Genomic DNA, 14,126 nt, shown 5'->3' with positions numbered 1-14,126 from the left:
TCTTCCCCAAAGCCTACCAGAGCGTGACTGGATTTAGATAGCTACACAACATACCACACTCACAGAAACATCAGAGAGACCAGGTTATGACAGAATGGAAAAATAAGCCCAGAAGATATAATTAGGTGTCAAGTTAATATTCAAGCCACTTCACCAACCAATTCTTTCCAGTTGACTTCTCAGCCCCATGCAGCATCCACTGCCTGAGCTATCTGTCCATCCTTGTAGGCTTAAGGAACAGTAAATCATTTTATTTATCGTAGGGAGATAAAACTGCTCTGAGCACAGAAAGAAAATCAGGACTGAGCTCTTGTGAACACCAGCAAATCATCATGGAAAAGCTCACATCCTTGTGCACTCCTCTGTAAACCACCTTTTTGCCACAGCTCCTTTGATGATCGAGATTTATTCTTACATTAGATGCCAAGTCTGATCAATTTGCCACGTGGCACAGATTCTGAACAGGTCATGTGGCAAATCCCCTTACATCAAGCAGCAAATGCCATCTGCCAGTCAGTTTGACTAAGTGCTACCCAACTTGGATGCTCTGTGCTCTCCCCTCCCAGTCACTTCACAGCTTTTCTTTGGGCTTGCAGCAAACAGCCAAACACGCAGCTAGAGAAGAGTCATTTCAAATGGTTCCTGGGAGTCAGCATCATCCTGGGTTAAGGACACATCTGCTCCACACTTGAGCGCAGGAGAGAACAAAACCTGCATAGCTGTGTGGCACATCAGTTGAGCAGGAGCAGCTATACTAGACGAGACCCTGCAGCTGAGATGCCCAAATATACCAAGAGGCTGTCAATACTCAGCCGGTCAGACTCTAGTTTCTCTAGCACTAGGCATTTACAGCATCTCACACTGTTTTCCAAAGCACGGTGCAGACTTTGGGGAACGCAGAGCCCTTGTACACCGAGCAATGGCATAGAAAAAGCGTTGGAAACCAAGCGCTGCTTTTTTGGGGAAGGAAAACCATCAGAGGTGATTACCTTCTTCCGCTCTCCCCTGTAGATGGAATGGAAATTTTAACTTCCACTAATGCAGCCAAAGGCTTTTACAGAAGGAAACCTCAGCATCCGCTCTGAAGAAAGGCACCTCTTACAGCCTTGGGAGCTCGGAGCCGCACCACACTGCTGGCATTAGGAATCGGCCAGACAGCGTGCACAGCTAGGCATCTGAGCCAGGATAAGCAACAACTCCTTGCTGCCGAGTGAATACACATTTGGAGAGCATGTTGGTAAAATGTGCATCAGTCATCCACAATACCGTAAGCTAAATGTCTTGAGAACAGAGCAGGCGGAACAGATGGCCCTAAATCCTAATACAGTTTCAAAAAACATTTTTAGAGGACAACACTTACCCCTTTATGCAAAAAGATTCAACACCTCTTCAAGAAGAAAGTTTTAATGCTTGAAGTGGATAGGGTAGGAATTACATCATACTCAAGCAGTTGCCAAAGGGGCTGCCTACGTATTGCACCGCACCACAGTGTTAGGAGCAAGTGCGAACCAGGTATAAATGGATGCAGAAACCCAGAGGTGAGAACAGCCCCACCCCTTGCAGTGAACACAAAGGACAGCCTTCAGGTGTAGACACGGTTAGTGCTTTCTTTTCTTGTGTGAGGGAAGAGAGCACCCTAGATGGCAAGACACACTAGAGTAATGCTCATTTTGGTTTCTCTGAGAACCGGGCAGGACTGGGTGAGATGTCCACATGTATCTCTCTTCCCACCACCACCCATTAAGAAAGGTGAGAGGTCACAAATCTGTGATCAGTGAGCTAAGTGAGGATGCTGGGCTCAGCACCGAATCAACCATGCATTTCCTTCTGCTAACAGCTCAACTGCCAGAGTCACAAAGGACTGGGCAAGGAGGTAAGGTTTTAAAGTGTCGTGGTGAGACCTGCTGATGTGTGGCTGCAAAGCCCAAAGATTTCAGTGGTTGATACTGGAGTCTGAATGGGCAACCCATGAAATCAGCAGCACCCTCTGAAATAAATAAATAAATAAGCAAGTAATAGCACGTTCCCTGCCCACCTAATTCCTACCAGGGAGGCTGCTGATGTCTGAGAGGGGTGATGCACACACGGCACAAGGGGAGCCTACACAGACAGCCCCCCCGTTTCTCTGCACACCCTGAGCACGGCCAGGACACCTGCCTGCACGCCCTAATTGAAGGCTGTGCCACAGGGAACAAATCTGCGTGTTTCCAAGGCCTTATCCTGCTGGGGTTTATCTAGCTGTGTCAACAAACAGCACGGTAAGAATGGTATTTGTGCACCAGTTCTTCGGAGCAGCAACCTGTTGTGACAACGTGAATTGGGTCAAGGGAGCACGGAGGGGAGCAGTGGGCTGCAGCAACAGCAGCATGCTTCCTAAACCACTCCTCTGTCATGGACGGGCCTGGGCACAGTTAGAAAAATTAATATATGCTGAAAAAAATCTAGCAGGCTTGTTCTATGCATTTCCTAATCTGGTTGCCAGGACGATCTGTTCTTTAAGCTAAATATATCATGCCAGCGCCACAGATATTTTTGGGGGAATGCTGCATGGTTGGAAAAGTGACTGAAATACAAGAAGGGCCATAACTACACTTGAAGGCCCTTTGCTGGAATGGTGATTTGATTTTACTCATTTTTGAACAAAGATGACGCCTGACAAATGTGTTTAATCTCCCCCTCCCCTTTGAATCCTAAGCCCCTTAGCTACATATACATTAGCACACATTTACATGTGTGCATGCAGGGCATAGTGCCTGTTACCGCCAACACAGAACAGCAGGGTGACAGCACAGGCTAAAGCTTAGGATCGTGATTGTGAAGTGCACCAAGACCACCACCTATGGTTGCGACTTCTCCAGGTACCTACAGCTACCTTTACATAAACCTGTGTCCCCTGCCGCAGAGGTGAACTTACTGGTGTTCAGGTCCTGACTTTGGCTTTTGGATCCCAAACCAGTCACCAGATTTGAATCAGAAAGCTATGTCACAGCCGCATCCCAGGGGGAAACTATCAGGGATTTCTTCTCATACGCTGTAGCATCTACACTATAATGCTATTAATATTAGTCAATTACTATATTTTCCTGCGATTCTAATGACCAGAGTTGGTGACCCAGGTGGTTTGCAGTAACTGCTGTGAAGGTACACCACACTCAGTACCCCATTTCTGACAACTGCCACAAGCAGGGCACTTGAGGAAAGACCAGAACAAGGGCAGGGCACCTTGCACATTATATTCCTCCAGTCCCCAATAACCCACTGCTCAGGAAACTTGTGGGCCCGGAACTGGTGTCTGTCTTTATTAAACCCAGCACAGCCCCTTCCAGATCCACATTCCCAGGCAAATAACAGAAGTACTAATACCGGCTGTTGGGCTTATTCCTGTTCTGAGCAATACCATCTTCATCCACTGGCTCCAGATAACTTCTTTGCTGTGAAGTCATGGACTCAGCTGCAGCCTGCTAAAATCCACTGGCAGGTGCCACTTTTGAGCACCTACCTCTTCATGAGAATCCGAGCACCATGCACATCCCTCATTCCAAAATCCATCACCTCCTTCCCATTCCTCACCCCCTTCCCTTCAGTATCTCAGACAGCAGGGAGTGCCAGGCTGGAGACGTGGATGCATCAACAAAGTGGACCCTGGCACATCTGATCACCGTAGCAGCTAAAAGAATTTTTTCAACTTGTTCCTGAGTATCTCTCAGCTGGTTTGAAAGGCTTATTGCATCTCCTAGGGCTCGTTAACTGGTTAATTCTTTCCCATTAAGAGGAAGCAGAAGTTTTATGGTTTTCATTCTGAAGACCATTTTGATTCATCTTGAAATCAGTCACATTTCCTCTCCTAACATCTTGCTTTTATTTTTTCCCTTTTAATCTTTTGTAATGGTCCCTCCCTGGGATTTGGGAGGCTTATTTATTTATGCATTTTTAATTTTTTTAAAGTACGTTACTGGAATCAGAACTATTTGTTCAGGCTGGGGAATGAGGCCTCCCATCAAGCTCCCCTCTAGCAGCGTCGTTTTCACAATATTACAGCAATAAGGTGAACTGCCACATAAGCCAGGCCTTTCGGCTGGTTAATGGACCACAGCATGCTGAAATGCAGCTGCTCAGCTGAATTCCACACATAGCAAACAAATGCGGAAAGCTGAACCTGCCTCCCAACAGCAGTACAAAATAAACTGTCCTAAGCGCCACACCGAACCACCTAAGCAAAAGAAATAGCCATGAATATCAAGTACCCATAATGATAATTAGGAAAAATATGAAAAAGAATAGAACCGAGTGCAGGAATGTAACAGCAGGTTAAAGGCTACATTTTGAGCCACAGGAATATAAATTTGAACAATCAGCTACAAGGATGAAGCTTAGATAGGAGACAGCTCACTCTTAGTTGTCCAGGCTGCCTCTATAAACAGCGAGGAAAGTCAGGTACCTGCAGAAGATAACGTGCCCCGGGAACATGTGGTGCAATATAGCATGGTGTGGATTGTTTTAGGGATGTGCCCATTTCTTGAAACTTTGTGACTAGCTGAGACTTGGACAACTTCTAGACATCTAGAATTAGCCAAACAGATCCTGTCTCCCTTACCATATAAACACAAAGTTACATAAGAACCCAACAATGAATATCCTCATCCAAGGAAGTACTGTTGCTTTTACCCCAATCATTCTTCCTCCTATTCTTAGCTCAATTTTTCAAAGAAACTTCCAAGAATTTCCTTAAAAAAATACAGTAAAAAACTCTAATAATTCAGACTGTAACTTTTCTCAGAACCTCATTTCAAACTACTCAGTTCTGGAACTCTTCCCTCTGCCTTACAGTGAAAGTTACGCAGGAAATTCTTGTAAAACAGCACGAGACAGAGAGGTTACGGACTTTGTTTTCTTGCCCTGGCCTGTAAGGAACACCCTCTGCAGGAAGGCGCTCTGCCACCCAGGGAATCACCTGCACGTGCCATTTTGTAAGCATGCAGACCCCACCATGCCCTGCATGTTCAGAAAAACAACAACGAACTTGGAAAGATTCTCTTCTCCGGACTTTTGGCTCCTTCCTAAATCTGTGTCCTTAAGTTTGAATCAGCAGGATTAAGAGAGAAGAACAAGGCCAAAGAGTGAACTTCCTCTGAGATGCTCTCTTCCTGATTTTCAAGAAGTGTGACCCACATTAAAATGATTTATACTGTTGAGGAGTTGGGTAAAGTCCAAACCAGCTACCACAAGCTGCACTATTTCCTGATAACGTGCAGCGCTTTTATTTGAAATTGTGACTTTTGTACTGTAACTCATGATAACGGAAGAGGCAGCCATAAAGCATGAGTCAGTTAGCATGCAGGTACCATGCAGCGCCCAAGTGTGTAATCAGCCTGCAGTGCTGGACTCTGCTTTTTAAGACTGGACTCTTTTTATTTATGGTAGCTTAGCCAGGAACTGTGTAAAAACAAAGTGCAAGGTCCAAGCCTAAGAAACATAAATCCTGTTGTGCTACATCAGGCTAGGAAGGCAGTTCCCCACGCTTTTTAAGTCCTGTAACATCAGCAACACTCTCGGTGCTGCGGGTATGTCTGTGCCAGGGCATTTTTGCACTTGAGCACTGCAGTGGCATAAACCATGCTTACTCTTACTGCTTTTGCATCAAAGAGAAGAAGCTTGATATCGTACGTCTATCTCCCAGGTTGTATCCACCCAAGTGGGGATAATAACTGGGGTTGTATTTTTTTTTTTAATACAGAAATGCATCGCATCCATTAAATAGAATAAATATCCTACTAAGACATTCATATGTAGGCTGTGTGCTAGTGCTTTCCATTTAGCTCCATTACACATACTACAGTAAGTTAAGACTGGAAAAGGTATCCACCTTGGTAAGAGCAGAGAGGGGTAAGAGCACAAGCAATTCCTGCATGTAGTGCAACATTTTTTCTCATGTTTGTTCTCCCTACAGCTGTAGTGTTTCAAAATGCAAATTAATTTTCAACTCCCTGCTGTCCTCTGGGTCACTCAGGCATAAAGAATTTCTCCTCTCACAGCTGCGGGCAGGGTAAAAAGGGAGGGGACTGAGAGATTGTCTCTTTTCTTTACTGCAAAAGCTTGTATTGCCTTCTCAGTTCTCCCTTTTTGCAACTACTTCCCCCCAAACAAGTCATTCTCCATGGGGACCCCACATACCTCTTTGTAATGCTAACCCCATACCCAATAATCTTGAGTTCCAGCAATTCAGAGGGCAGATGGTGAAGCAATAACAGTGCCTGTTATGTTTGGACATTTGCCCAAAATATCTCAGAACTATTGGCCTTTAAAAGTCCCAACTTGTGTTCAACGGGTTTGTGTAGCAGTGAACTCATCTGCAGCAAGCAGAATACTTCTCCACTCATCCCCAGTTTGGGACACCTATTGCTGTTTGTCCAGGCTGCTGGATCCGTCCTTTAGGTTACAGGGGTTTCTCGCACAGCACAGCCTGCCAGGTCTGAAGAAATGCTGAGGCACCTGAACCACACAGGCTTTTAATGATTTACAGAAGGGCTCGAGTCAGTTAGGCACCTTTTGGTTTCCAAAATGCCTGACATGTTTAGATCTGTGAAATTATGCAAACCCGACTAAGGAACAAAATAAATCTAGGAGATACCTGGAGATAAACGGAGTTATTTCCTGCAGGCATTCACCAGGCTGTGGGTCTCACATGCTGACCTGTGGTAACACCTGAATAACCACTGTTTAATGTTTATATGCCCTTAACCTTCCAAGTACCTCACAAACATTACAAGTTTACCCTTGTGGCACCTCGGGGCAGATCCGGACTGTTAGTTTAACTTCACAACGTGGCGATGGAAGCAGACACCCAGCAAGTCTCTCGAGGCCATGAACTGTGCGTGAGAGATGGGGTTTGAGCTCAGGAGCACCTGGCTCCCATCACAGAGTCATTAAGGTTGGAAAAGCCCTCCGAGACCATCTGGTCCAACCATCCCCCTACGACCACTATCACCCACTAGACCATGTCCCTAAGCTCACCCAGCTCTGACTACAGCTTAGCTCTTTGAGTTGATTGCCCAAGGCCTTTGGAGATGGGTTTTGATTTAAAAATAAAACTATAAATTGTGAAATACTGAAAGGAAACTGGTTTTGGCATGTCTGAGGCTAACAGGTTTCAATATATAGCCAATCACCTGAAAAACGGGTAGCCAAATGAAGTAGTCACCAGCAGGACAGCAGGATAAATGGAAGGGTATGGCTGATGTTACCGTTAAGCTTGAAGGGGCTGTCAAGTCACAACTGCCCCACTGAATTACTGCCCCAGAATGCAACTTCACAACCATTTTTTTCAAGTTTATACATCGACTGTGTGCAGAGCTGCAGCAAACATGGACTCAGATGCAAGAGACAGGACAGTATTTCGGTATGTCACTGCATAACATAAAACAAGCAGAAAATGATAAAGGTTCATTAGAAACAGATACGGCCGGTTTGGGCTCTAACATACAAGTCAAATCACTAAGAGTATGTGTCTAATGATTCCTCAAGCACAAAAGGAATCATTTGGGGAGGAGAAAAAGTTTACTATAACCCTATGGCATGAAGCATATAACCAATTTTTAAAGTTTCAAGTACTGAAAAAAGTTTACTGATGGAAAATCATGGCCTCACTATCTGTGAACTGTTGTCTTCTGAGCTCATTCACGGGCACTGGCAGAACTGCTACAATTTCTTGTTAACTAAAGATATTTCTTCAAGAATCTGCTCTCTTCTGAGCAGCTGTGTACTATATAATTACCTTCAGTTTTCTCAATAGGATTCTACCATAGAGACAAATACTACTAAAGGAGGCAGAACAGGAAGATTTCCAGTTTCATCAATACTTGCATTATTAGGTAGGTTTGTCAGGAAACACAAGATGCAACCAACTGCATGGTTGGACCAGATGATCTTGGAGGTCTTTTCCAACCTTAATGATTCTATTTCTGAGCTGTAGCCCTGGATAGCAATTCTGCATGTGGCATGTGTTTTATTTATGGCTCTTTTGTCCCCCAGATATCTGAGGGCATTACAAAATTTATCAGGTAAGTAAGCATGCATTATTTTTCCCGCTGTGCCAACAAGGAACTCAGGATCCGCTATTTTCTTCTTACACCAATTTTAGGGTAAAGGAAGGAGATGGATCCTATTTGAAGGAACTTGCCCAAAGTCACACAAGAAGTATCTTGGCAGAAAAGGAGACGCATACAAATCCTTCAAATCAGATTTATGTCCTAAGCATGAAAACTCCTTCGGACATAGAAATGCTTAAAAACTGAGAGAGGAGTAAAAGCATGATGCCAGATCAGAACCTACCTGGAGGTCTGAAATCTTTAGTTCACATTCAAGCTTTTCAGCTTGGATACTCTACCTATTAAGAGTACAAAGATGCCCAAGGGTTCATTCACAGAATTTATGCACCTAATATAAACCTTCACCCTCAGTCACAGCCAACATTCTCCTCAGCCTGTTGTAATGACTGTAGCCAATTTAATAATTCTGATCTAAATGTTATGTTTAACACACACAACCTACCTTTTTTTGTGCAGCACTTCAATAGATCTTTGTAAAAGAACAAGAAGTTATTGCTTAAATAAACTTATTGATGTGGTTGCCAGCATTCAAGTCGTAACAGTTCCAAGCAGCCCTGGGGAACTGCACTCCAAGATCTCTCTGCTGCCCCACGACTATTTGCTATTTGAATCGCAGCGAGCCCACGTCAAGCTTGAGTATCTATTTCTGATGGGAACTCGACAAACGCTAAAAAGCCTTTCTGAAGCTAAAATCTTGAAGCAAAGCAATTCTCTACAAACAACATCATGAGCAGGCATTCATCTGAGCCTTGTGAACATAAACTGGAAGTTCTTGGATTTCAGGGGCTGTCTTGTGTTTACACTTAAAAACAGTACTTAGAGAGAGGAAGGGAAAAGAATAATACATTTGTAAATATTTATAGCTTTCTACTTTTTAGCAAAGTTTGTTTTACTTCTTGTTGTTAACGTTCAATTTCATCCTCAAACAGCAAGAGAGTGGGCACCAGCTAATTTACCCCCAAAGAGTTAAAACATCAAGAAAACCAAAAATTAATAAATATGTAAGATTCAGCTGTCCTGAATTCTAAATCAAGAGTTCCTTCACAGATGGCAAAGATCCAAATCCATCCAGCCAGACTTTTATTACAATTAAAATTATTAGCTAGTAAAAGGGACTCCTCACATTAACATGAGGAACCAAAGAGATGACATATAGATTACAAAGCTTATCCTAGAGCTAAGGGGAACCAGACTTTTACAGATCCCTGCCAAGATGCTGCCCAAGATCTCATTCCTTGGGTTACTCTGTTCTGGTAACACTGTTCTTCCTATACTCAAATCTGCAATAAATCAGTATCAAAGGCAAATGTATCACCCAACGGCAGCCAGGGGATTACTTGAAGGAGAGGGTAAGACCAGAGGACCCAGAACAAACTGTGATGTCACCACAAGTCCCAAGGTGCTCTTAAGAAGCTTATCTGAGGAGCGCAATAACCAGCATAAGAGAATAAAACCATCCCCTCTATGCAGTCGTTGCTAGTGCCCAGTACATAACAGGACCATGTCTCTGCTTCAATTTGATCTTGCACGCTGTTTTGAAAAGTCTTGGCTTTCATTGTGTTCTTCCTTTAATCCTACCCAACTTGTCATACATAATTGATAATAATTTTGGGGAATTGGGGAGTAATAAGAGGAATAGAAAGGAAGAATCAGCTACATTAGTAAACTTTGTCCTTTGTAGACGTTCACTTTTTCAGCAGGAACAGCAGTACTCTCTCTCACTGTTGATCACCGGTCAGTATTTTCCAGAAGAGTTCTGACTAACTCGAAGGGGAGCTATAGATCCTTTTATATGGGGAACTTGTCAACTAAAAATCAGTGCCATTTCTAAACCCACCTTTTCCAGTTATGGAAACTGATGAAGTATCAAGACAACAAATGTATAAAGATGTATCAATGCAACACATACACGAAGAGGTACAAAAAATATCATTTGCTTTTTTAGTCTACAAAATCCTCTGTTAATACAGCTGGCTGTGTTATATGGCTTATGCCATGAGGAACACCTGTACACTGTTTTACTGCAGCTCACAGCTCACATTCCCAGAAGAGCACTGAGGCTCTCCTCTGGATCGCTGACCTCGGCTCACCGACCCCAACCCCTCTGCAAGCTCCCGAAGCCAGAGGAACCGGCACCACTGCAGCGCCGGATCTGCTGTGCAGCCTCCCCGCTCCCAGCGCTGCTGAACCCAGCCCAGTCCCTCGCGTAAAGCAATCCATCACTCAAACAAACCTAAGGGGCTCGCAGAGCATTGCCACCAAAAGATGGATTTATCAATTGTACTTTGTGGGCAACCTCCAGGCAGGTTTCCTGCCCCCTTTTGTCTGTGCAAGAGGCTAAAGCACAGGAGATGGGAGGCTGAAAGGAAACAGTCCGGGTGAACCGCTTGGCTTTAGCACCACTGTACTACAAAATGATGTAACAAGACAGCATTTGACTTGATTCTAATCAGCCGTTTACACAAGGACTTCCTAGCCATATATTTCAAAACGCTGGGTGTTGTTTTTACTTTTCACCTGGATAAAAACGAGGGAAGGAGCTGAATGCCATAACCTTGGTGATGTGCTGTCAGCGACAGCCAGGAACCTGTGCAGCCTCCTAATCCATCGGCCTCTCTGGGCAGCCGCGCACAAAGTTTGTGCTAACCACGTTGCTGCCGACTCCTACGTTGGTCTTAAATTCAGGAGTTGTGGAGAGCCATGTTTTGAAATGTTCTGAGGCACAAATGAGGACATGGTACAGATGCTGCAATGCAGCATTTAACCAGCTCCCACACTAAACAAACACATCCTCTGCATGCACAATTCCGCCTAATTGGGGTCAGGCTAAATTTGAGTTCTCTTTGGTTTCCTTTGAGAGAAAATATTAGGGGGAAAAAAGTCTACCTACCTACAAAGGAACAGGGCCTCCTCACTCGTCAGGGATTACGCTGAATTGGCTGCATCTTGCAGCTCCGCAAAGCAAACCAGCATGGTAGGTGTCAGCGGCACCAAACCACCTGGGAACATCGCAGGATCACGAAGAAACAGCTACTCCCTGCTGAGCTTGGTCCGCTTCCAAATGACGCTTCATTGGCAGGGCGAGTATTCAAAACCCAGAAGGAGCCAACAAATGAATAACGCACTAAAATTAAATGGAGACAGGTCTCTGAAGGCAGGCTGCGTTGGGCGACTGATAGGTGTTGTGCAAACCAACATGCCTGACGGGTGTATCACCACAGCCTTTGCTAGATTTAGACCCATCAAAGAAGTCAATAATCCCTCATATCAAAACTGGTTTTACTCCTCCAGGTACCAGCCCGAAATGCATTACTTACATGTGGCAGGAAGAGGAGCAACAAGGGCAGCTCGCTGTTACGTTCAGTGAGAACAACACACCGATGGACAGCCGGGCCTGGTGACCAGAGCACAGGGCTGTGCGCGCCCAGCCCGAATTCCAGCTCTGAACGCTTCGTCCACTCTCTAAAAAACCTGAGACTGCTCGGTTCCCTGACTTGGTGAAGGCCAGGGATATCTGATCTCCAGCAACCAGAACAACAGTCTTAAGTCAGAGAGGTCTGGTATCTGCACTGCTCGGGGTGCCCTGAGTAATCACATCCAACGACAACGAGCCACCTTCCTCTTTGACTCTTGGCAAAGTAGTTAGGGCCCCAAATCCCATCACCTTCCAGTGTGACTTACTGTGGCTCCTAATGGCCATTCTCAAAAGCAGCTTAGAACACAAGTGACTTTGAAAAATCATCCTGTGATGTGCCCATGACCCAAATCCTCATCTAAGAAACAGGACAACGATGCTTCCTTCCCTTCACGGCTGCCGGGTCTACAAGGACCTTTGGGAAAGGACTGTTCCATACCATGTGGAGGTACAACTCCTACAGAAGGGCCCCATCATTGTGCGGAGGGCTCAAAGTGTCGGCACACTACAAACTGGCATTGAAAAAACCAACCAAACCCCAAACCCAGGACACTGCCTGTCTACAGCTGCCAGCCCAATAATCACTGCAATCCCCACCATGAGTCACCCGTCATACAGAAAGATCTTAAGGTGCAGTACTCATCCTTACTGTTGTTATTGTAAACACTCGTTAAAATCCTTAGCTCCCTCCCTATACCTGTTTGTAGTGTTACTTCTCAGGTCTCTATACCACAATTAAAAAATGACAAATTGCACCCTCATCAAAAATGAAGAGGTAGTAGCAGCAACAGCCTGCTTGCTCCACTCATCCCATCATACCTAGACACCCTCCCCTAAGGAGAAACTCTAGTAAACAGAGGTATTATGTCCTGAAGTTTAGCAGACGCAAGTTCTGTCACGCCAGCCTGACAGGCATCTTGCAGAAAAGACAGCGCTCGGCCCCAGTGCAAGACTAATCTCAAAAATTCAGGTAAACGAAGATAAATGCTTTGCTGGTTTGGATCCAAGTGCATGCTGAATGTACAGCATGCATATGGAGCTCGGCAGGATGGTATCACCCAGGGCTCTTGCTCCGTAACAGTAAGGTCTCATTTCTACATCTCTTTCCTCCTGTACATCTCATGCCTTGGTACTCTCCTTCTGACAGCAGCACAACTGGTGCAGAACGAGAGTTATACTTGCTGAGCTCACAGAAAGACAACGTGCTGCAGGAGGTAAAACCTTTCCTCTGTGTTTGTACATTCCCTTCCGGGTACACAGACATGCAACCAACTCTACGCTCTTCTAGCTAAGCCATCTGAGCCTGCTGCCTCAGCTCAGTGTTTATTAAAAAATGTTAGGCTCATTTCAGTTTTCGTGCTTCCATATTCCTTTTATTTTCTGTCTTTTCCTCTCTCACCACTGCCTATCTGAAGGACAAGCCCAGTTCAGCAAAGTTTCAGATGGTCATGATTTCAAAACTGGGATGGCTCACTTTGTTTCACAGGGAATTCTTGGGAAGTTAGGTTTTGTCAATTTCCCTAGGGTGATAACTAATAAAATAATTAACATAACTCCAGTTTGGTTCAGTGGTGCATTAATGCAGAGCACACAAATGCCTAGCCACCCATTTCAAACACTGTGGACAGTGTTATTTTCTCCTTCAGTCCTGCTAAATTTTTTGGATGTTGGACAGCAACACACCAAAACTACCATTAATCTAAATCCATCTATAAATGCCTTGGGTTCTTTTTTGTATTTCTGAACTGAGATCTTTTATAGTTGTAGTCCCAGAGCATTACCAGTAGGTATCACGCACAGACTTCAGCAAAAGTACTATGTGCTCCTATAAAAATACTTGTTTATGAGGTGAAGAAACAGAACTGCATCGCTGCTCTCTCTCACTCAACATGGAGCATTGCACTTGGCTCCGTGACTGAGGAACCTTAATGCTACAGAGTGAGGGAATCTTAAAATGCTGTGCATGCACAGAACTTGATTCACAGGAACCCAGAAATGTCTCCACAAAACCAATCCCGGGGATTACATCACTTGGAATACAGGTCAGAGAGCTGAATCACACAGATAAAAACAATCCTGCTGTGTGAAATGGAGACATGGCCCTGTTAGCAACATTCAAATTGGATCTGCTTCACTCCAGGGAGTTAGGAAAGAGTTATTAAATCGAGGTTGAAAGCAACTGCTAACTTCTCAGATGAAGGGACCTCATTAGCACAGCTCAGTCACAATCACTCAGCTGCACGTGATGGCAGGGGAGGGACCAGTACAAGGAATGACCTCCTAGAGACTGCCATAGAGGAGCCTCCAGTGTCGTTAGGACAGTTTAGTTCAGCTCAGGGTGTCTTTTACTGCTAAATAAAATGCATACCCCTTAAAGCCAGGCAAAAAAGTCAGCGCAGAGAGAAAAGAAGAGCTTTAATTATTGCTGACTTGTGTCTAACTAAAATGGACAGGAGGAGGGCTGAGGATCAAAAAGAACTCTCTCCTTCCCATTAATGAGCTCACTGCTGGCATGTCTCCTGCCCTCCAAGATTGCTCCCACAGCATGAATATAAAACCAGCTCTATTGCTACCCAGTGGTGTAAATTACCCACTCCTGATGCAGT

General features: G+C 44.7%; 1 protein-coding gene across 16 annotated transcripts in view; it reads right to left on the bottom strand.

Moving 5' to 3' along the window:
- ARHGAP32 (Rho GTPase activating protein 32) overlaps positions 1–14,126 on the bottom strand; it is a 262,792-nt gene that overhangs the window by 24,214 nt on the left and 224,452 nt on the right. The window lies entirely within an intron of this gene.

Source organism: Cygnus olor, chromosome 22 (assembly GCF_009769625.2).
Source record: "Cygnus olor isolate bCygOlo1 chromosome 22, bCygOlo1.pri.v2, whole genome shotgun sequence".
NCBI lineage: Eukaryota > Metazoa > Chordata > Aves > Anseriformes > Anatidae > Cygnus > Cygnus olor.
The sequence above is the reverse complement of the archived record's forward strand: the minus strand, read 5'-3'. Positions and strand labels throughout refer to the sequence as shown.